Source organism: Rousettus aegyptiacus, unplaced genomic scaffold (assembly GCF_014176215.1).
Source record: "Rousettus aegyptiacus isolate mRouAeg1 unplaced genomic scaffold, mRouAeg1.p scaffold_m13_p_11, whole genome shotgun sequence".
In the NCBI taxonomy this organism is placed as follows: domain Eukaryota; kingdom Metazoa; phylum Chordata; class Mammalia; order Chiroptera; family Pteropodidae; genus Rousettus; species Rousettus aegyptiacus.
Genome location: NW_023416286.1, coordinates 60,624,028 through 60,649,710, shown reverse-complemented (window position 1 = coordinate 60,649,710; position 25,683 = coordinate 60,624,028).

Sequence of the window (25,683 nt, the reverse complement as noted above, 5' to 3'; positions counted from 1 at the left end):
TATTAAAATTGGTTAACTTTATGACAAATGCTTTTATACTACTTTATAAGTACTTTATAAATAACAGGGCAATGAGAAATGCTGCGGCTTTATTTGGGAATGTCAAAATCTAGATGCATCTGTAGGAGCATGAGGGTAAACTGTCCTATCCAACCACAGGAACAAAAATGTTAAAGATCCCTGACAAACTAGAATCAACAGTGCTGATTCCATGGAGTCAACCTAGTTGTTCTGCGTATTTCGAAATAAACTAAAATTCCCAACTGTGGTGACAGAGATAACTGAAACAGTTAGCATGTACACAGCATTTGTTAAGTGTCAAGCATGTTATCTACATTAATACGTTCAATCCTCACAGCAGTGTTGAAGTGGATTATTAATATTCCCACTTTTAAACATTTAACAAAACCACAACTGGCCCAAGATCACACTAATGGTAAAAGGTAGAGCTGAGATGCAAACTCAGGCTGTCTGGCTTCAGCACTGTGCCATTCAGTTTAATCCATCATTTCAGTTAACCTAAGGTCAGGGGTTGACAAATCAGGGTCATGGGCCAAATGCAGCCCATCCTCTGTCTGGGTACAGCCTTTGAGCTAAAAACAGTTTTTGCATTTTTAAATGCTTTTTCAAAAAACATCAAAAGAAGTAAAATGTTTTGTGACATGTAAAAGTTACATAACATGTGGATTTCAGCACCCATAACGTTTTATTGGAATACCTTGCTCATTAGCTTACATATTATCTAAGGCTGCTTTTGCAATGAAGTGGCAAAGTCCTGTGGTTGTAAGAGATCCTGTGCTCTGCCAAGTCAAAATATTTATTTCTTGGCTCTTTATCAAAAGAAAAAAAGAAAGACAGACAGAAAAGAAAAGAAAAGAAAAGAAAAGAAAAGAAAAGAAAAGAAAAGAAAAAAAGAAAAGGAAAAATGTTTGCCTGAGGCCACCCTTAAGCCAATAAGAATAAACAAAAGTCACCAGAAATAACATGGGAGCTGTTAGAATGGGTCGAATCAGAAATTGGGATCCCAAATTCATTCATTTACCTCAACTACAAGTATATAAATTACCACTTACAGCTTTGTACAATGCTGGCCTGTTCCAGGACACACTTTGCAATTCCAAATCCTCTGTGGAAGCTTTTTTCTTATATGAAGGATAAGAAATGACAGGTTGAGGAGGGGACAGTATGGTGAAAAAGTGACTTTATATAATGTTTTTAAATATTAATTTTTGTAATAAACCTACTTTCAGAGGGTGGAAAATAATCCCCCAAGATCATTTCAATAACATTTCTACCAGGTAGTGGTTCAAGGTAGGGTATCGTTATCTGGAAAATGTAAGATTTCCAAATAAAACTAAAAACAAAGCAAAACAAACAAACAAACAAAAATTCTTTCAAAGTGAGCAAAAGAGTTTTATGATTAAATTTTTCTAAAACTTCACTAAATTGTGTCTACTGAAAATAAACCAGACTAGTTTATGTTTTTTTTAATTGAATAGTTTTTTAAATGAAGTTAACTGTTTTCATGTAGACATATTTTAATATTTAGAATTAACTAAATATTGCCTCAAGTTACCAAATGTTAGGAGTAGTTATAAATGCCTATTTTAAAAGCAAGAGTGAGTAAAATCATTGGTTTTTAAAAATACTTTAAATACATGCTCTGGAATAACAGTTGTACTATTATTTTGCGTAATTTCTGTAAAATAGATTTGTTCAGGAGAGAGAAATTTAAATCTAAGTTATACCAAATCTACATTAGTGATTTTAAAATAAGTTTCAACAACTAATGGTTTGGCTACCACCCAAAGGGAATGACCTGCCTATAGGCAGGAGACTCTGGATTTTACAGAACTGAAATGTGCTGGATAGCAAATAAAGTAGAAGGGTAAATGTTATTTTATTTGTTCCATAAATTTGTTCACCAATATTCATTGATTCTTTCGTTCAGTGCCAGGCTGTCTGCTAGATCCTGGAGCTACAAAGGTGACAGGGACACAGTCACTGCCTTTACTGGGCCTCTCCACCATAGTTCTCAATTTTTCTTTATTTCTACTTCCAATGGGCTTTTTATCCATTCTCTTGTTATTTTGTCCCACTTGTGATTATGTCAGTAATTATGTTAGTCACTCACACTGACAGTCTTACGTTCACAAGAAAATTTTCCATATATCATTCCATATATCTTTTCTGGTCTCCTGAACAGAAATGTGCATCCTGCTGACATAACAGCAAGTATTATCAATTATCTATTGCTATACAATGAACATTCATAACATTTCGGTAGATGATCACAATATACATTTATTCATCTCATGAGTCTCTAAGGGTTCACTGATCTGGCTGCACCCAATGGAGGCCTGACTGCAGCTTGGTACTTAGATTTGCTGTTCTTACTCACATGTCTGGGGGTCAGCTGCCTGTTTGTCAGCCAATCCAGGATGGATTGGCCTGTAGGCTAGCATGTCCTTCTCATGGAGATCAAAGGTGTCAAAAGTGAGCAAGTCCAATAAGGCAAGGTGCTTTTCAAGTCTCTACCTGTGTCTCATCAGCTGACATACCATTGACCAAAGTCGCATGATCAAACCCAGTCTCAGAATGGAAGGGCTATACAAAGCGATGTGGCAAACAGTATGAACAAAGAGACTTGTAAAAGTCTGGGACCATTTTTTGTAATCTATCACAGTGTGAGCAAAACTAAGATCTGCAAATATAAATTAGTTTCGTTATAAAAATATGTGAGTGGAAATATATAAAAATCAATGAACGAGAATCATATTGTGCAACAATTTCTAAACGTTGTCCTATAGCTTAGAGGATCTTAACAAAGCGGTAAACACCATCTGTTGAACTTAGTCATGGTTAATTCTTTCATAATACCTCCTGAAATTCAGGAGATACTCAAAAAGAGAAGCAGCTAGAAAGCCAAAGTGAGTCCCAGAATAATGGCTACAACAGGGCGTGGCATAAAGAACAGCAGGAAATTTGGTTTTTGGAAGCAAGTCAAGGTAAAAACAAACATCTCCAATCACCGATTAAGTTAAAGGAAAATTCACATTGTATTCGCCTGCTGAAAAATACTGTATTTCCTCTCCAGTAACTGGAGCATACCCAGGCAGGGTAACTAACACCCTAAGCACCACCCGATTTTTGGATATAATTACATATAACTCCTAGAACAATTAAAACTAGACTGAAATAATCTGCATTAACTCACTGAGTGTGTGACTGCTGGTGGTGTTGAGGGAACAGAGGCACCAGGATAAACCACACACAGAAAACAGTAAATGGGCCAATGGGCATAGCTTATATGGTCTTTCGTTATGGGAATTAACTATACTTTCTTTTTCAATTGTGTTAAAACACACACACACACACACATCACATCACATGAGATCTACCTTCTTAACAAAATTGTAATTATGCAGTACTGTATTGTTAACTATAAACACAACGTTATGCAGCAGATCTCTAGAACTTTTCTATCTTGCGTGACTGAAACTTTATACCCACTGAACAGCAACTCCCTGTCCCCTCCCCAAGCCCCCAGCAGCCACCATTCTACTTTCTGTGTCTATGAGTTTGACTGTTTCAGATACCTCGTATAAGTGGAACTATGCAGTTCGTCTTTTTGTGACTGGCCTTTTTCACTTTGCATATCTTCGAGGTTCATCTACATTGTAGATAATGACAGAATTTCCTTTTTTTTTATGGATGAATAATATTCTATTGTATGTATACACCGTATTTTTTTTATCCATTCATCCATCAATGTATATTTAGGTTGTTTTCACCTCTTGGATGTTGTGAATAGTGCTGCCATGAACATGGGAGTGCCAATATCTCTTCAAGCTCCTCATTTCAGTTATGTTAGATACGTTTCCAGAAGTGGGATGGCTGGATCACAAGGTAATTCTATGTTTAATTTTCTGAGGAACCATCATATTGTTTTCCACAGCAGCTTCACCCTTTTACATTCCCACCAACAGTGCACTAGGGTTCTAATTTCTCCACATCCTTGTAACACTTGTTATTTTCCAGGCGTTTTGTTTTGTTTGGATAATTACAATTCCAATAAGTGTGAGGTCGTACCTCATTGTGGTTTTGATTTGCATTTCCCTGATAATTAATGACATTGAGGATCTTTTCATAGACTATGTTTTCTTATTCATATAATGGGTAGGTCCATGTTTATTTTACATTATTGAAAAAAGAATAATAAATTCTTTTGGTATATGTTCCTTGGATACCCAAATACAAAAAGTAATTTCAAATCTTCTATTCATCCTCCTATAATAGAGAGTCTGCTTTTACTTAAGGAATTTTGTATCTACTATCAGCAAAATTTATCTTCAGTATTTATTCAGTATATATGTCATCATTCCTCAAAGACATGAATAATATTATCATAAGCATTTTTCCATTATTGCAAAAAAGAAAGGAGAATGAAAGAAAGTCACACTATGGGAGAAATGATCACTCTACACTTAGACTTTGCTTTGTGCAAATGGGTCGTGCTTTTTTAGTCAACAGCATCATTTTGACATGTAGCATATGCCATGCACTACCCCTTCACTCAGGACAGGCTACATAATTTGTGAATCAAGTGCAAAATGAAAATGCACAGCCTCTCGTTCAAAAATTAAGAATTTTAAGACAGCAACAACAGAGCAGAAATCAAGTACAGTACCTTCTAAGCAGAGGGTAGTCACACGCCCATGGAGCCAGCCCTGCCTCCACACTAAAAAAGACTGGAAGACCTTTTTGGGGCACCTCTCATGTGTCGGAAAAATATACTTAAACAATCCTGTGCTCCTAAAGTAATAGTAGAAGAGATGTAAAGCCCCTTCAAACCTAATCAGGAAAGAGGGTTCACAAATTTCACCTATCGATATCGAGTTTTTTTCCCCTAGAAAATTTCAAGGAATCATATAATTTCAACGCCCAAATAGTTACTTTGAGGCTGGAGTTTTGCAGTCAGCCAGAGCCAGGCTTACAAAGCAGTGTTGCTTTCCTGCTTGTTATAATTAATTTCTTGGCAATCATTGCCAGGGGAGAGAAAAGTTTCCGAGAATGAGACAAGCACACAATATCCCCAGTCAATATGAACTCTTAGTTCAGGGGAGACCTCAGGGAGACCCAAAACAAGCCTGGCTTTACCACGCTCTATATAACTTATTAACCCTAAGCAATAAAATGGTTATGAGAATGAGAAAGGAATTTAAATGAACAATGGGAAGTCATCGCTCCTAAGCACTTGAAATTAGCAATGATCCTAAGAATTTCACAGTATGAAAAGGGACATTTTGAGAAACCTAGCTTTGCAGCACTCACCACTTAAGTAATCAGAGCAAGTTTTCTTTAGCTGGTGGTGATTTATAAAGTGAGCAGTTGGCCTTTTCATCTATTATTGTTCACAAGATTTATTTCCTCTAAAAATGTTTTTATTTATTCAAAAAAACATGACCAGCAATACAGTCAGAACCTGAGTAATTTCTTCTTGATTTTGCAAATTACATTAATGACATAATTAATAACTTTAATATAAAAACTATAGCCGTCAGCTGTGCTCATCATCCAATCAATGGAAACACATCATTTCCTCTTATGTTTAATGAATCTCTCAAGAAATGAATCTAAGAAAACAGAAGTCAATCAATGAGGAGGTCACATATATTGTCTCTCTTATCAGTAAAATTGAAAACAAAGGTTTCCTTTATTGTGTAAATTTCAGGCAGTGGAAATCAATTTCTGTACACAACGTGAGAGGGGGGATTTATGCGGGGGCGAAACCAATGTCCAATTTTTATATTATAAAATCCCAGCAGAACCTACATTATTGCTTACTGTGGATTTTTGTGATTGTCCAAATAGTCTACATATCGAGATTATCTTACTTCAGGAAAATTCTGATTCTTTAAACCATACAATATATAATACAGAACTCAGAGAGTCCGAGACCCCACTATAGCCCCATCCTTACTCTGTCGTGTGTCAGTTGCATTCTTAGAAAAACTGGCGACGCTATGCTATGCAGGGCACAGGTACCCAATGCAAAGAAGACGTGATGTCCACAGGCTTAGAGTCTTGTCTCTGGTTTGAACCAGTCTACATAGCTGTGGAAGCTTCTTTGAACTTGGAGCTACCCAAGGAGAACATGAAATGAAACCACTAGTTAGCTCTGATGGCGCCTTTTAGATGCAGTCTAGGCACAAATTTTGTAATGCTACCTACGTTGTTGCTACTAGCTTAGAGGAAGTCAGAAGAGTGGCATAGGACAAGACAGAAGCAGCAGTATCTGAAATATGTGGCTAACATCCCATATTAACTCAAAAACGCATGGTCTTCCTTCTTAACTTCCTCTATTCTTTAAGGCCAATTCCAATTTATAAAATGCCGTGTAGCTATATACGGTGTGAGGATCACCCCCTAAATCCAGTCTTAACCTTTTCTGTTTTCAAGCCATTTGATTTTGCCTTTCCTTCAACACTCCTTTCACCCTGATATGAGTGTAATTGTCTTCACACTTGTCTCATTGTCCCCATCCTCCCTATACCATAACCAGGTTAATCTTCCTAAAACACAGCCATCAGCATTCCCTTCCCCTTCAAACACCCCAGAATGGCTCTCATGGTCAACTGTCTGCTTCACGTTTTTACTGCCCTTTCTCTCATTCGGGTCCCCAGGGAGCGTGGGTTCAGGGTCAGGACTTCAGCTTTGCATTTTCAGGAATTTCATTTGATCAACTCACCTAGAGTTTATTAACCAAACTCACAAGGCTGAGCCTTAAGCAAGAGTAAATTTTCAAGGAAAATGTAATCACTAGGTAACTAAAATATTTTGCCAGCTATTCAATGTTTTATTTAGAAAGAAACTGAAGAGTGCTCCATAGGTGAATTGTTATGACATGGAGACTTAATTAATATTAATGAACAATGTACGATGATAGGTAATATCAGTCAGAAAATATATATTGAATGTCTACCAATTGTCGAGTACTGTTCCAGGCCTTAAGGGTTCATCAGTGAATAAAAATGACAAAAAAATGAATTCCTTATGGAACTTATATTCTACGGGGAGAGACAGAAAATAAAAACAGTAATTCTGATAAAATAAGTTAATTATATAGTATGTGTATGAGTCGAATTGTATCCCCCCAAAAGATATGTTGAAGTCCTAATCCCCAGTACCTCAGAGTGTGACCATATAGGGTTTTTGTAGATATAATTAGTTAAGATGAAATCATACCAGAGTAGGGTGGGTCCTTTATCCAATACGATTGATGTAGTAATGGGAGAAAGCCATGTGATGATGGAGGTAGAAACCAGAGTGATATGGCTGCAAGCCAAAGAACATTGAGGATTGACTGCCACTACCAGGAGCTAGAAGAGGGGAGGAAGGATTCTACTCAGAGTCTTGGAGGGAGCATGGCCCCACTGACACATTGATTTGGGACTTTTAGCTTTTGGAACTGTGAAAGGATAAATTTCTGTGGTTTTAAGCCACCCAGCTTATGGAACTTTGTTCTGTCACCCCTAGGAAACTCATACACTATGCTAGAGAGTGTTGCGTGCTGGGAATGGTGGGATTGGGGTGGGAAATAAAGGAGGGGTTGTGGTACAGCTCTGCAGGGAGGAGGTAGTTTACAATGGTAGAAAGAGGGGTCAGAGAAAACTTCATGGAGAAGTCGAGATTTAAGCAAAAATCTAAAAGTGATGGAATTGGCCATGCAAGTATTTGGGAAGAGAGTTCTGGGATGAAGAATCGCAAAGGTAAAAGCCCTAGGCAGGCATGTTAGAGTACAAGCAAGGAGGCCTTTATGGCTGGAGCAGAGTAAGGGAGGAAGTGCTAAGAGCCCAGATTGGATGTAGGGCAAGGGAGCAGGGTCCTCCCAGGCCACTATGCAGACTGGAGCTTTTGCTATGAGCAAAATGGAAGGCTTTGGAGGATGCTAAGAGGTGATCTTACACTTAAAGGATTCCTCTGGCTACTCTGTTAGGAAAAGACTTTGGGGCCAAAGGCAGGGTTCTCTATTGCTATAATTATTCCAGTAATCTCAGAAAGTGATAAAGTGGTTCACTTTACAGTGCTGGCAGTGGCATGGGGAGAAGTTGTTGGACTCTCAATATAGTGTGAAATTAGAGGCAACAGGACTTAAGATGGACTGGATGTGGAATCTTTCATACCTCCCAAGTGCTGGAAGACTCCATTACTTCTTGGAGCATGTTAAGCAGATAGAAAATTGTCTCTCATTGGTTTTCCCTTTCCTACATATTATATTCAGATGTTTAGTCCTTTTTCATGAAAAAATGATCATGGATTAATTGCAAGAATTAGATTGCAGCATATAAATTTTATTAGTACGAAAGTAGGTACTATATGTATGTGATAGTTTAAAATTTCAAACTGTAAGAAGGATATAAAATGAAGGTTAAAGTTTTTTTCTCTCTAGTTTCATAGTTAAACTATACCCACTGTTAATAGTCTATTCTTATGAATAAATATGATGCATATACAAAAACACGTGTGATACATCCTATATTTTACACAAATGTGATTATATTATACATATTGTTCTGCCTTGCTTTTTTTTCTCACTGAAGTGTATATATAACTTGGACATTGTCTCAAATCAGCATTTATAAAACCACTTGACTCTTTGTAATGGCTGTACAGTATTATATTGTATGCATGTACTACGGTTTAATTCACCTATCTCTTATTGATGGACCTTTTTTTAAAGTTTAAATAGACAACTTTTTAATAGCAGTAAAAAAAGTAAACACAAATATAGCATTTACTATACGCTCAGCACTATTCTGAAGAACTTATTTCCTTTTTGAAATGTTTCAATAAGCAGATAGTATCATCCTCTCAAGTTTTCAGATAAGGGTACTGAGGCACAGAAGAGTCAAGTAACTTATGAAAGGTCACACAGCTGAAGAGTGATAAATTCAGTCCATCCTCTAAATTCTATTTTATGTACCTCAGGGGACTTATTTATAGGATAAAGTCTTAGATGCAAAACCACTGAGTCAAAGAATACACGTATTTTAAATTTTAATTGATAATTTCAAGTTGCTTTCCACAGAGAGGGTACCAATTTAACAGATTAATAATATGAGAGGGGTTCCCTCCACATGCTCTTAACAACACTGCATACAATCAGATATTTTAATCCTCACTAATCTTCACATAGATGAAGAATGGTACCTCATGTCTGTTTTAATTTTCATCTCTTCAATTATGAATTAAAATTTTTAAAATCGAACATGTTTCCTGCATTAATTGGCCGTGTGTGTGTGTGTGTGCGCGCGCGCGCCTCTTCATGTTCTGCGCCCATATTAATTTGTGTTATTCGTCTTTTTTTATTAACTCATATGAGTTCTTTGTACATTAATGAAATTAGCCCTCTGTCATACATGTTCTACATAGTTTTCCCAGTTTTTTACTTGTCTTTTGCTTTTAAGCCTTTTCCCCCCTATGTGATCGTTTAACAAATTGACCACTTTTCCACTTTATAGTTTTTGTTCTTATTGCTTCTCTTAAGGAGAACTTCAAAGAGCTTCTTTTCCCTGTATAAGGGTATGTTGAACTAAAATAGCAACCTTAATTTGCATTTCCAAAGGAATTTATTTCAAATGAGTTGTATATTTTGACCTCCAAAATGATACTATTTCAAAAATATCATTTATAGTGTATCTATGACCAAGGAGAATGAATAGCATTATGGTTTGCTGATCCGCAATTGGTTAAAATATTTTATTTCATTTTAAGTTATTAATATTAATTATGATCAATGCAACCTAGAAGGAGAAGATGGTCTCTAGTGGTGTACCCCTAGTCTCTGTATTTAATTCCATCCTGTTTAGTAGTTTGATTAAATATTTGAATTAAAATAAAGTAGACATACTAGATTTAATAATGGCACAAAGTTGGGAAGTTTGTTAATATACTAAATATCAGATATATAGTCAAATTGATTTTAACAGCTTGGAACAATCAGCAAAACTAATAAGGTGATATTTGATAGGCATAAATGTAAAGTTCTGCCGTGAAGTTTAAAAAAATGCCTGACCAATTAGAAGATGAGAGACAGTTGAGTCATTGGCAATTCAAATAAAATGTTTAGGGGGTTAATTTAATGAAAAATGCAATACTGGCCAATAAACACAATTGCCAGAAGAGCTAATGAGATCTTGAATTACATTAATAGGAATATTTCATCCAGAATAAAAAAAAAAAAACGGTAATAGTCTCAGATGTATGCTTTGCTAATATGCCTACACTGAGAGAACTGTTTTTGTTCTGAGTGTCATATTTTAAATGTATGGTGATAAAATGGAGATTACCCAAAACTGAAAACCATGTCATCGGTATATTTAAACTAGAAAAAGATAACCGTTATTGTGGATAGAGTAATCATTTTTAAATATCTAAAGGATTATTATGTGGTGGCATAATTATATTTATCTTATGTAATCATAGAAAGTGGGACTGGGGTAAATTAAGTCATAGAAAAGGAGATGTTAACTCTGTTTAAGGGAGAATTGTCCAACGTTTGGAGCTGTCCACTAATTGAATGATTGCCTTAAGTGAGACAAATCATCAGAAAACTTTAAGCTGAGTTTCAGGGTGTTATAAGAGAAGGTAAGCACTGGTTGAAATCATATATAAAATCAATCACAAGGAATTTGTACATGTGGTTGAAACAGGACCAATGTTTGCAGCTTCAATGTCGGTCCTATAATAACGTCACACTCAATTACTAATAATAACGTCACACTCAATTACTAGCATTCCATTAAGCGTTAGTTGAGTTGGAAAGAAAGAAACAAGGTTTCAGCTTCTCTTACTTGTGCTACAGCCAATGATATAAAGTATGTCTTGCAAAAGAAAATCATCATATCTTTAATGCAAAAAAAAATAATAAAAGTTGAAAAATCACTGTTCTAATAATCTTAAAAATTCCTTCACTCCTGCGAATCTAAGATTCTGCTTCTGGGAAAGCTGGTGTAGCTTCAGTAAAGAGCAGTTGGTTAGAGGCAGCTGACAGGGTTTAGGAAAGGAGTAGCTGGTGCCTGAGGTGAGGAGTGGTCTGGCTACATGCAAGTTTTCAAGAAGGGAAGGTGGGAACTGGGTAAGTAAACAAGAGAATCAAAATAGAGATTGGAGGTAAAGTTTAGTCCTGTGGAAGATACAAGAGACTAACTTTTGGAGGTAAAGTTAAAAGAAACCAAGACCCCTCCTGGCCTTGACCCAGCCTCCCTTTCCAAGTGTCATTCCCCACCCTCACTCTTCCAACACTAAACTGCTTACAGTTTCTTAAACACGTGGAGCTCTCTCATTGCCTATCTCTCCTGCCCCTTCTGCCTGGACTGCTTTTCCCTCACTTATTTATCAGAGGTCAACCAGTCTTCCTGCTAGACATCACTCACACATCGGCTCCTCCGTGAAGCCTTCCCAAGCCTCTCCAGGCAGGGGTACGGACTCCATTCTCTGTGTTCTAATAAAATCCTCCATATAAGGGAGAATTATGTTAGTATAATTATTCCTAATATGTCTGACTCCCTCATGAGACAGTGAGCCCCTCAAAGCTAGGAACCATGTTCTATTGATTTTTCTGTCACCAGGATTTAAAGTGTGCCAGGTATATATTTGTGGCTCAATAGGTATTTGACAAATGAATAATGAATGAGTGAATGAGTTAAAGAATAGCCACCCAGCTGAGCCCATGCTGTGGATGCAGATGTTATGTTCCTTTAGTTAACTGTGAAGAGGAGTGAGCCCTCATGTGACAGCTGGGTAGCCCTAACTATGGAGATCAAACTATTTCTGAGACAGAGAGCCAGGCATGCCATTATAAGGATCCTCAAATTTTCCTGAAATCCTCTAGAATCCCTGGCACGGTGATTTGCTTAATAAATATGACAGCACCATTATATATATGTATTTGTACAAATGAATGAATTATATGAATAAGTGGTAAATCCATAAATCAGATGCAGGTTGTTTTCCGAGTCTGGATGCCTCCCATTATTTGCCCCACTACCCCTTCCCCTGTCCCTGCTTTACTTCACTTGCTTCCTAAGACAGCCTCTATCCTCTGCTCAGGCCGGTCAGATAGGCCACTGATTCCAGTGAAATGACCACGAGCTTTGACTTCACTCTTCTGTTCTGGCGGCTTTCCTTTCTCCTTCACAAACTGTTCCACCCCCCCCCCCCCGCCAACCCCCCACCCCAACCCCCCCCCCCCCGCACTGCTGTTGATTTTTCCAGCCAGAGGAGAACTGCTATTTAGGAAAAGGTGTGTCCTTCAGGACCCCCCTGCTGGAGGCTCAGGTCCTACCCCCAACGGTTCATCCCTGGCTCCAGCATTGCCTTAGCTATTTCCACACTTTAATGACCCCTCTTTCCCTTCCCTATTTAACTTTTTTTATCCTCACAGCAACAGATCTATCTAAATGCAGCCAACACTTACCCAGAACCTGTCATGTGCCACCCCTGCGCTCAAGCCTAAAGACACCAGGACAAACGCTATATAACCCTGCATTCCTAGAATTCCAGTTCCCACTAACTGCCCCGCCTCCAGACTTGGGCTTATCATCACCCTCCTCACTAGTACTTAATTGTCCCTGATTTCTTTTCAGTATTACTTTTCCTCCAAAAGATTGCAAATTGTACTCCTTGAAAACCTACCACAGCAACTAGCTCCACACTAGATTCATAGTAGGCACAATAAATATTCATCTCTCAAATTGGAAGGGGTGGTTTTTCGTGAGTTGACATGACTCATCATAGAACAATAACTTTCAGATCCTTGGAAAAATCTGCTCTCCTGCTTTCTAGGGTTGAAGATAAATTGCGGAATTCTACTCTTTCTACTTCAACATCTCATTAAAGAAAATAACTAAATTTTTAGAATTTTCAACAATTAAAATCATCCTATTTTGCCATTTTTCAATGTAACAATACTGTTTGCACTGTTTCTTTTGCCGAAAACTTGGCCTCTGACATTTTTAAGGTATGGTTCCTGGGTTCCTTTTCCTTCTTTGTACCTGGGTTCAGTTTTAGACTGGAATACTTCTTTTGTTGTTGTTGTTGTTGTTGTTGTTTTGTTTTGTTTTGTTTTGTTTTGTTTTGTCAGGGAATAGAAAGATGAGGGAAACAAGCTGAAACCATAATTCAGAAACATATTTTTCATAGGGAAAGATGTGTACCATAAACTAACAGTAAAGTCTTTCTCTTTCTATGCGCCTAACTCTTTTTGTCTGAGAATCACTTCTCTTCTCAAAGGAAAAAATAAAATAAAATAAAATATAAGCCACGATTAGGGGTATAAAAAAGATTATAGATAGCTGGAAAACGGATTACGGAGCGCAACAGGATGAAATAACGCACAGAACCAAAAGCCAGGGCTGCTAGGGATCAATTACCACTGAGCCCGTAATGATCTTCTTACATCAAAAGCCCTTTCAAGACATAGCAACATACCTGCCCTGCAAAGACTCTTGAACCAGAGGATAATGTAATCGTCAATACTATATCCTTTCTCTTTTGTGAGCACTTTAGAAAAGTCCCGGCAGAGTAGTGACTCTGATATTAAGTGTCATTTTAAACAATACCTCGAAACCATAATGCAATCTTACTCCTGAAATGTGAAGTATTTGCTGCCACGGTGGGTACACCTGGCACGTCTGGTTGCTAATAAAATAAATCTGTGATTTTCTTTTCACTTGCCTTCTCACTTCTTGCCTGGCTGAGTAAGTTGCAAATCAGTTGAACTTACCCTTCTTTTCTGTTTTGTTTCAGGATCTGGTATTTGTTTGTGCTTTATCTTCCCCTACCTCTTAATAAAAAGAGTAAACCAGTCTGCCTGTGAGCGTATTGACTGTGCTAAGAATGCGGGATTGTGTTGCAAAGGAGCTCAGGCCTGCAATGTTATCACTCAGCAGGACTGGGTCCCATCAGAAGGCACATGGTGTGCCATGACGTAGCTGGTCTTCGACCACAAAAGCAGACTTTTCTCTGTGAATTAGACAAACCACACAAAAGGCAACAATAGCTAGCATAAACACCATTTAATACTATTCACAGGCTATTGAAGAGATGGGCGTTGACTAAGAATTGCAGCAAAGCCAGGACATTGTGGTCAGATGAAAGGAGGCCTAGTGAACAGGAAGCATCACTGGAGCAGGCTGACAGTAACCATATAACGGCGGGATTGTGGGGCTGGCATTTACCCCAAGGGTCTTTACAGTCAGAAAAATAAAGAGAAATTAAAGCATAAGGAATCCTCTTTGTGGGCACTTAAAGCCCATGAAGCAACACAAGAAGCTATACAATTGTCTTTTCAAGACTCGGCTGTGCTTTAGATAATTATGAAAAGGAAACATTTGGGATGTGCTTACTTATAAGATTCTATATCACCCATTGGGAAAACTCATCTATAAAAACAGATAAAATTTTCACAGCAAAATGAATAGTTGTATAAGCTTTCACCTCATTTTAAAACAGGAAGAGCTAACTGCAGCTGGATTCATCAGGCTATGCACCACGTCCGGCAGCCTCTTTTTGGTAAATGAGGTGTCCATGACAGGACACCCCTCATTTTTAACCAGCGCATAGAGAAAAATTTAAATACTTTATTAAATTAAATAAACTCTTAGAAATATAATGCCTAGCTTTGAAATATTTATCTCTCTAATAGAAATGAATTTATATGAATATTTTAAAGCAGAAATGTAGAGTAATTTTGAAGCAAACTGTAACGATAATTATTCTTTGATGAATAGTGAACTTCCTTTTTTTAACAGCATAATGGATGTACCAAATACGCTGAAGACGATCAGTGATGAAAGCACATGAAAGTTTTAGGAGGGACCCTAGAATGTTCTTGAATGGCATTTTACTGAAGGAGACATGGAAGCCAGGGAATTAAGTAACCAGCCATAGTCATAACTGTAATAGCAGCTCAGGCTAGACCCCAGGTGCTCTTTCTAGTCTTCAGTGCCTTTTCTACTATTTTGAATATAGAAATACAGCAAATACATAAATATAAAATATAGAAAAAAATTTGAATATGAAAATAGTTATCATTGATGTAAAATAAACTTTTTGGTTGCTTATTTAGCTGTTTAACTTTGAGCAATTACTTAATCTACCCATGCCTCAGTTTTATCATCTGAAAAAGGAGCTTAGCCTACCTCATAGAGTTGTTGAGAGGGATTAAATAAATTAGTGTATGTAGAGTGTTTAGTCTAGTACTTGGCATCGAGTAACTGCTATATAAATGTTTGATATTCTTATTGTTTGTTTATAAAACAGGAGAAAAGGCTTTGAAGACCACAGCCTCTTTGAAATCTGGGGCCATCGGGAACATCTGGATCCTTGAAGGAAGGCCGACAGCTCCTAAGGCAGGTGAAAGGTTTGATTGGCCTGAGGCACAAACAGTTCTAGGGCCTTCTAACTGCAAGTCAGAGCTCTTTTTCTAGTACTATTATGATGACGTCTCTGAAGATCTTAAAAAATACTCTGCAAGAACAGCGATGCTGCCGAATATAACAGGACATGTAGAATAAGGCTCTTGGTAGAACTTGACTATGTACATTAAATTCTCTTTTCTTCAGAGAAGCAATTCTCATATTTTAGTGTGTATTAAGTAGAAAGAGGAGAAGAAGGAGGAAGAGGACAAAGAGGAGGAAGAAAAGAGGAGGAGATGGAAGAGAAGGAAGAGGAAGAGTAGGAGGAGAGGGGAAAGGAGGAAGGGAAGTCGTAGGAGTGGTGTGGGAGGTCTTTTTCCAACATATTCTAAATCCATAAGTCTTAGGTTGGGGGCCCAGGAAACTACTTTTATAAAGCACACTCCGACCCACACCCCAGATGATTATCAGCTAGGTTGTCTAAAGACCACGCTTTGAGAAAATTACCTTAAAGTATAGATTCCTTTCATCTTCCCCGCCTCCACCTTCTGGTGGGTCTCCATTTAATTTTCTTATTTGTACTCTGGGTCATTGATAGCCAGTTAACTTGGTTTTCTAGCAGTGATGTTAATGAACAGAAGGATTCTTTTATATCAGTAAATGAAACTAGCAAAAGCTAAGTCTGCTGTAGCCAAACCCATTTAGCCATCTCAAAGCTGCAAATTCTGACTGTATCTAGCCAATTATCTTGCCAATCTGAGCACAACATTGCAGAAGAGTGTAACAAATCATCACCAACACCTTGTCACAGGAAGAAAAGCTCCATTAAACAGTGAATGGTAGATTTATCAACACAAGAGATTCATTATTTATCTACTGATCATCTGTGTCAAGAACTATGGTTCTGGAACAGAGAGATTTAAACTAAATAAGCCACGATAACTTCAACCCTCAGGCAGGTTGTAATCTAGTAGGGAAAGTAAAACATATGCACACTTATCTTTGAATATAAGGTTCTTTATATCATCCAGGTTGTTCTACATCTAGTTCAGCTGCTGATTTCTATTTCCTTTCTCTTGAAGTTGCTGAAAGTAATACAGGGATCAGGCAATGGGGAAAAAAGCCAAAGCAAAGAAGATAAAGCAGAAAGAGGCCATCTGCTGGCAGTTTTCTTCTTGTCCACTTCTCCTCCCTTCCTATTCGTGTTTGCTTAACAACTCTGTGCATCCTGAAAAGTTTGTGTGCATTCATCCTTCACATATCATGTTTGCCCCGTTTTAAAAAGTATACCAAGCAATGTTCTGTGCCGGGTGCTGTAAGCATCCCCAACAATGAGAAAGTAATGAAATGAGGCTTCGGGAGGTCAAATAATTTTCCAGCATCACAGAGCTGCTAGGTACTAGAGAAGAGAATGAAGAGAAGAGAATGAAGCCCAGCCTGATTCTAAAGTTCTTGATCTTCACTTCTCTGAATGTTTGAATTCATCATTTCTAGGCAATTACTATATATCCTAAGTGCTATGCTGGACAGAGGTTATGTTACTGCAATGTAATGTGTTTTGTAATGCCAACACATTAACTGATAATACTGATTTCAAAAAAAAAAAAAAAAAAAAAACAGTGGTTCTCAACCAGAGGCAATTCTATGATCCTCACCTATTACACACGTTTGTCAATTTTTAGAGACATTTTTGTTAGGAGCAAAGAATAAGTCGGCAGGGAGAGGGACGGTGAACCTGGAGAGGTGGCAGGGACCAGGAGGAAGACCAAACTTGTGTGCTAGGGAAATAGCAAAGGCAGGAATCAGACCATTTCAATGAGAGCAATTTGGAGACTAGGACCAACCACCCAAATGGGAAAGAGAAGTTTCACAAGATATCACTGACGCGGAATCAGTTAGCTTCAGGCACTTAGTAGGGTGAAGAAGAGGGAGGGGCCTGGGAGGTGCTGATGTGAGAAAGAAGAAACTGTTAGCAAGTAGGATGGTTACTCTGGATGAGTCTCATGTCAGCCTCTGTATTGTTTCATTCAACTAACAATGGGTAGTGATGAATATAACACACAAGCCCTATTCCCATAGATCCAGAAATTGAAACTACGAATTTGCCTACAAATAAATACAAGTTTCCCTTATTCCCAGGTCTATAGGAAGTTCATGGGAAAGGGAAACCCAGCCTTTCTTTGAGCCTACTAATTCCTCTGCCTTTCCTACATCTTGCCTTCTCTATAGGTTTCTCCAAAGAGTAGTTTGTAATCCTTGTTTCCAGTTCTAGTAGCTCCTGACAATTTGTTATCTCCCCAAAGCATTACTGAGACTGAGATTTCTAATGTTATTGTTGGAATCCAGTGGCCTTCTTTGAGCCTCATCTTCTGCAGCTAGTTTGCAATGTTTGATGTTGTCCTTGTTCTTGAAATGCTTCTCTCTCCTTGTTTCCATAGCATTGACTCTCACGATTCTCTCGTTTCCACTTACTAAACTCTGCTAGGACCCGCAAAATGAAATTGTCCAAGAAACCAGCTCTGACACTCTTCTCATCTCTTTGTTCACTCTTTTCCTTTGGAAACCTCTTCACTATTCATTCTCTCTCTTAAACGCACCCAAATACAACGTATAGTTCTTGCCCTGTCTTCCCCCAATGCCTAGTTCCCTATCTCCCTAAAGAGATTATGCCAGTGTCTCCAGCTGAGAAATGCAATGGTGTGGATTGAGCACAGACTCTACTATAGGCCAATAATGTGGCTCTGGGCATTGTGCTGATGGCCTGATCCTCAATTAGCCCACATGTTAAATGAGATAATATGCATCAAATGACTATTAGAGATAAAACTGCTGTAACAAAAAAGGCAGTCAGGAAGAGGAGATATTAAAATGTTCATACAGTACTCATGGATATGGAAGCTATTACAGCCCCTTTTTGTTAAAAACAGTTTAACAATTTTATAAAAAATTACACATAAGTTTATCATATAACCCAGCGAGTCTACTCCTAGGTATCTTCCCAAGAGAAACAAAAATACATGTCCCTACGAAAACTCATATATGAATGTTTATAGCAGCATTATTCATAGTAGTCAACATGTGGAAACAAAATAAATCCACGAATTGGTGAATGGATTAAAAAAGATGGTATATCCATACAATGGCACATCGCTCCATTAATAAAAAAGAATACATTTTACAGGATACATGATACAACATTTATGAACCTTGGAAACATGCTAAGAGAAAGAAACTAAATTCAAACAACTACACATATATTGTGTAGTTATATTTGTATTAAACATCCGCAAAAGGAAAAATCAATCGACACAAAGTACAGATTCGAGATTGCCTAGAATTTGGGAGTAGGAATAGAGATGGACTGAAAAGACCCAAGGGGTCTTTTCGAAGTAGTAAAAATATTCTGTAACTACATTGTAGCAATGTTGGCACAATGCTAATCCACCAGAAATTATTAATTATATGCTTAGAATAGATGAATTTTGTGCTATAATAATTATATCTGTTTCTTAAAGTGATTATTTATTGATAGTTTTATTTTATGGATAATGCTCATACTTCATGCTTCACTCACTGTTAATTAATATCATTCACTATCTAAAATGAGATAAAATATTTCCAGAAATTGGACCTATGCCTATGTCCAAGAGTGAACACATAAGAATCAGGAGACAATGAGCTTTTCCAAGGAGGCTGATAGACAGTCAAATATGACTAAGAGGTATGTTTGACGGTACCTCTGAAGCTGTAATTTCATCACTTGTGGTCTATACATCAGTCTTTCATGAGTTTGTTTGCATGACTAAATCTTACTATATTTGTCCAACCACAGGGCTCCTAGCAAGAGTCCTTTGGTTTGCCAAAAATATTTTTTATAGGCTATACAAAGGTAAACTTTAGCTCAGTTCTTGCTTAAGTCATTATAATTTTTCAGTTATTAGCATAAAACAAATAAAACTCAATTAGACTTTCAAACACATAATTATACCCAGAGTTTTAATAATTGTAAAAGTTACAGATAATGACAGACAATAGAATTGACTATTATTGTCTATATTTTTCTTCTCATTGTACTAGGAAAGGACACTAAAACTCTAAATCATAAATAATTTTAACCTCTTAAACTCTGAAGTCAACTCAATGAACTTAATATAATTATATTCACATAACGTAAGGGATTTATTTTAAATATAATTGGAAACCATATTCACAAATTTAGACAATATTTATGGTTTTCCGCAAATTAAAGAAGATTAATAAAATATTCCAGGCAACATTTTGAAGATTCCAATACTTAAATCATTACTTGGCTTGTTCTTGGTATTTAATTATTGAGTGCAGTCTTAATTGGGTTTATCCTCGTCATTGATACATATTAGACACACAGGTTCTCATTTTGTTGGTGAAATTACCCCAGTTTTGATTACAAATCATTATAGCATGATGCAGTTAATGCCGACTGTCCAGTTGGTAAAATTAGCACTTGCCCCTTAATCTGAGTCTTATAACAGCCAGCAGCCCTGAAAGAGAAGACATTTGCTTTTTTCCTGCCTGTGCTGAAGAAGGAAGCTGTGAGCTGAGTGATGGAGGCAGAAGAGCCGGGCACTCACTCGTTTGGGGAGTTTTTCATGACAGCAGCCTCCAGATGGGCAGAGCTGGCAGCTTTCTAGCAGCCTGTGTGAAATGTATGATCTCATGCCTTTTCTGAGCCTGGGGACAGCACTGAGGGGCTTTATTTGCACTGCACCTGCCCCGTAAGCAACAACATTGATTTCTGCTCCCAGAAACTCTCAATAAGTGGAACTATTCACGGGGTTTGCTGCCCTGTTTATCACCCAGGGAAGAAAAGTCTAGGTTCTCTGCCTCTCATGATGAAACTTATCTTCATTTTCCAGTGTATTTGTTTTTGTAAAATACTTCAGAGACCAGAAATCCACACATAGCCTTAGCTCTGGATCTATGAGAAATGAGACAATATAATATTTCACTATTAAAAAGAAAGAAAATGCATTATTAGTCTGCTCCTTCCCATTGACTTTCTCTTCTACATTTTACTAGAAAATTTTTTTCTTTTTCTTTTTTCTTTCTCTCTCCCCCGCCCCCATTCATCCTTCCCCCTCTCTCTCCCCCGCCGCCCTTCTCCCTCTCCCTCTCTTTCTCTGTCTCTCCCCTTTCCTCGTACTTTTAGTTAAGTAACCATAGCACATGGTCATAATAATCCACAAAACCAGAGAAACAAAAGGGACTTGGGACTTCATAAGACCACCTCACAGCTTCCCAGAGGAATAATTTTTATCCCTTCCGCAAAGATCTCTAAAAGAAAAATCTTCCCAAACTCAATTCATACAACACTTCATGAATGATTTTCTCAATTGCTTCCGTGCCCAGTTGAAGTTGGATTTCTTCTTGTAGTTCTGGACTTGGAACTTTCGTTTACCTTCTGCCTCTTACATAACCTTCACACTTTGAGAGCAATCAATATGTCTCTTTGTGGCAAAGAGATTCCAAGAGACTGGACTTCTGGATAATTGTTCTTTAATTATTATAAAATCACAGACCTAAGATTTGAAAGTCTCATAGAGGTTGTCTGCTCCAACTTTTTTTGCTATGCAGGAATCTATCTACATATTTCCAACAGCTCCAACCCCTACTTATATAGTCCCAGAGACGGGGGAGTCATTATATCAGAGGACAATGGTCGACTGTAGGGCAACCTGTATTGTCAACGAATCCATAAATTAAAATGTCTTTCATTAAGCAAACCTTGCCCCTCAGTAACTTCCACTGAGTTACAAATGATGTTTCTAAGAAGGAAACAGAACAAGGGGAGCCCCTTTCTCATAGACCTTCAGATGGCTGACAGTATTTATGTCTTCCTCCTCCCTCTGCCCTGATGCCAACCTCGTATTAAGAAGTATTCCAATTACACACACTGCATCACTCTTTGCTTCATATCAAAGGACTGGATCACACTATAGTCTTTAATGTTGTGGTCCTCATTTGCACTCACATTGCAATAAAACTACATAAACATAAAAATATATAGTGAAAAAATTATATAGGTAACTGAATCCTTGAACAATAAAGTATAAATACATTCAATAAAGAAAAAAAACACTTAGAAAGTAGAAACTCAACAGTTTACATCAGTTATCTCCAAAGGGATATACCCCCAAATAACCTTTGAGGTACAGGAAGGAAAATATAATGTCTACCTATATATCTTAACCTAAAAGGAAAGAAAGGAACTAAGCCTTCCTAATATTTATTACATAAAGCAGTACATGTGCATACTTTATAAACAAACATGCATAGGTTGGGGGTACATGCTCAGATTTCCTTATTTATAAGGATACACTATCAAAAATGCCTGAGGGAACCTTTGCTTTAAAAAGTGTTCATTACCTAGTAATTCACTAACCTAAGTTGAAAATTTTTTGGAAAGAAAGTAGAATATTAGTCTTCTACTACATATGAGATATATTTCACAAGGTAGTCTAAGGTCATGTCAACAAAAAAAAACAAATCAAGTTTACACCATGACATCCTGAACAAGCCCGATCCTGTCTAATCTCAGAAGCTAAACAGGTTTGGGCCTGGTTAGTACTTGGATGGGAGACCACCTAAGACGACTAGGTACTGTAGGCATAAAAAGATAAAAAATAAGGGACTGTAAGTGGACAAGGTCCTTGCAATCTGTGAGATCAACCAAGGGTTGCCTCACCTAAAAAAAAAAAAAATAATAATAATAAAAGAAATAAAAGAAAAAAATCAAGAATGTATTTTAATGAGTTTTAAATTGCATTAAAATTGTTTTAATAACTAAATTAGATCTAGTTTGTCTAAAGTTCTCTAAAATAAGACAAATGGAAACAAAACTTAATTTTCTAACAAAAATAGAAATAGTCAAATGTATTCTAATGCCAATTTAATCAAATTAGAAATCATTGATTTAACTTTTATGTTAATATTTTTGTCGCTATTATGAAAGTTGCCTGAGCTAAAATAATATTTTTTTCTTGGAAATTGTTGGTGATAATTATTCAGAGACTGCTTTTATCCTTTCTGGAGCAGTGTGTATAACATAGACGTAGCTTGCATGTCATAGATATTACAAATACACATTATGAGATTTTTCTTAGTCCTCTTGAAGTGCTAATGTTTTATATTTTTCTTCCTCTTTAAAATGGGGACAGTGGCATGAGGTACAAAGAAATGTGGTTTAAGCAAAGAAAGCAACAAAACCCCAAAACTTAATAAATAAAGGAAATAATCTTTAAAGTCTGAAAGTCTGAGATAAAGACTTTATGGAGATATGAGCCAGATGTAGCTATTTGAAAAATGTTTATATTCTCAATTTGCTAGCAGTATTTACACACAGCTGTGGCAGTAATATCATAGCAAATCATCCACAAAATAGGGTAGTTCACTGTAATATGAAGGGAAAAAAACCAGCTCAGAATAATTTTATTTAACTAGTTAGTGAACTTGGAGCACTTCTTACTTAAAAAAAAAATAACATATATGGTAACACAAAAAAACAAAGCACTTAACAACTAAATATTGGTTTTTCCCTGTTTTTAAAAGACAAGCTTTTGTCACTGGAACTGATGAGTAGTGGGTGATAACTGCCCCTATTTAATATGTATTTTCATAAGTGGTCAGCAACTTGCTTTTGTATATGATTATGGGAGCTGTGTTGCTTCTCTCTCTCTCTCTCTCTCTCTCTCTCTCTCTCTCTCTCTCTCTCTCTTTTATATCTTTCAGAGTGATGATGTAAGCAGAGTGACAGGGCCCTCAGACAAAGGAGAATCCTGAAGATGCTAACGTGCTTAAGAGTATTAGTGGTCTTTGCCATCCTCCTCTTTTCCCATTGCCCTCAAAGTCTGACCAAAAAGCATTGCCCAGCACCAATGAGCCTGCCGCCCAGAAATTCTCTGGTGAAGCTGCCTGATTTGAATCCTAACTAGAAAAACTAAAGGACTCCAGCTCAGACTCCAGGGGAAGATGAATAACATAAATGGCCTTCTCCCCTGAAAAAAAATCTAATTATATGTGTATAGATTTTTTTAAAGGTTGGCACTGAATACTCAGAAATATATTAGAATCATATTTACCCTCAATAGGAAAATTGAAAAGGAAATAATATTCTGAGACAAAAGGCCAACCCTGAAACTCAAGAGGAGTGACAGTTACAAAATGCAGGCATACGATGAAAGTGCATCCATAAAATGTTGACATCTTTCTCATTAGATGTGTAGGGCGAGTTTAGAAGCTAAAAAACATTTTTTTTACTGTTTCCTTCTGAGTGTTTTCTCAATAAGTGGAAGCTCCTTTTCTTAGCTCAAGCTTAATATAAAATCTTTTTGAACATGAGGATTTTTCGTTATTGTTGGTGATGTGAAAATGTGTTAGTAAATCACATAGGTTCTCAGTCAACAGTCGCTATTATTATTGTTGCAAATTCATAGCTGTTACTTGATATTCAGGTTAAGATTATAAGGGAAATATTCAAACTAGAATTGATTTCTAGTATTCTACTCTGAATAAATGTCTTATATTCATTCTATCAAAATCCCAAACTAGCTGAATATTTTTAATTTGTTTGTAAATATTTGTCATATCGTAGTTTTTTGGAGAATTTAAAAGGAGAACTAGTCTTGTGGAGAATATCAAGGATTGCACTTAGAAACGTAACACCTCCTCTGGTCCCATATGGGTCTATTACCCTGATTTTCAAAATGTGGTACAAAAAGAATGAACTGGTGTCCATGAATATTTTATAGTTTTTTTCTGTTCTCCTTCAAACTGCAAGTCTATTGGATACAAGCACAATTTTTTTTTAATTGACCATAAAAATAGTTATCGATCTGGCTCAAATCTGTATAAGATTTTGTAAATATAGGTCCCAGCAAGGCAGTCCTCAAACTTAAATATTAGAGACATAAAACAAGAAGACATTTTGCCACAAACTTTAAAAACAAATATCTTGATTGTACAGCCTCCTCATCTTAGGACACTATTAATTTAGATCCCACAGCTTAGAGTGCTTAGACTTACATCTATGCAGGCAGAAAAGGTTCATTAAAAATAAAAAGGATTCCTGAAGATGTGCAGTTGATATCACATGGAGCTGAAGTAAAAACCGTGATATCTGCATTTTGATACCTGGTCTAACTGTGTAACAACAAATATATATATATATAATCTCACAGTTTCTGCAGACAAAAATCTGAGAGCAGCTTAGCTGGGTGATTCTGGCTCAAGAACCTCCTCTCTTGAGGCTGCAGTCAAGGCGTTGACCTGAGCTACTACTGCGTCATCTGAAGTCTCAACCAGGAGAAGATCTGCTTCCGAGCTCACTCATGGAGTTGTTGGTGGGCCTCAGGTCTTCACAAGTCATTAGCAGGGATTTCAGCTTTCCATTTTGTGGGCCTCTCCCTAGGTTTCCTGAGTGTCTTCATGACATGGCAGCTGCCTTCTCCAGCTCCTTATGAGCTGTTGGACTGAGGGCTGCTGTTGCTTGCCATGAGGGTCTCTCTATAGGACACCTTACAACAAGGCAACTGGCTTTCCCTAGAGCAAGAGAAGCAGTGGGGGGTGGGGGGGGTGGAGAAGAGAGGGAGGGAGGGAGTAAGAGAGAAAGTGAGAGAGAAAGAGAGAGAGAGAGAGAGAGAGAGAGAGAGAGAGAGAGAGAGAGAGAGAGAGAATAAAAGAGCCCAACTCTGAAGCTACAGTCTCTTATACCCTAATCTAAAAAGTGACGTGTCACCACTTTTCTGTATTTTATGGATCATACAGATAATTCTGGGACCATATAGGAGGGGATGGCACAGAGATGTGAAGCCCAGGAAGTGGGATTATTGCAGGCCATCCTGAGGGGCTGGCTACCACAATACCCAGAGCAGTTAACAGTAGAATGGGCTCTTCTCTGCTTACAGCTGCAGGTTTTCTCTGTTTGAAAGAAGATAAGCAGTCCTTATGGTTGTGTGAAAGGTCTTGGTTAGAGAAAAATTAGGAAGAAAGATTTACTCAAAGGCATTTAAATATGAAGTCATTCATAAAGATACATATTATAGCTATTTTCTATAAAGAAAACCTGTTTGGCCTGGTGAATGGAGCCCAAGCATATGACAGATAGCAGTTGGAACAGTGTCATGAACTTAACACAGTCTTTTCTACATGGAATGAGAGAAAAGGTGACTTGTAAAACTCTACTTTCACCTATAATTACTGTAATCTCCAAAAATGTTTAGTTTGT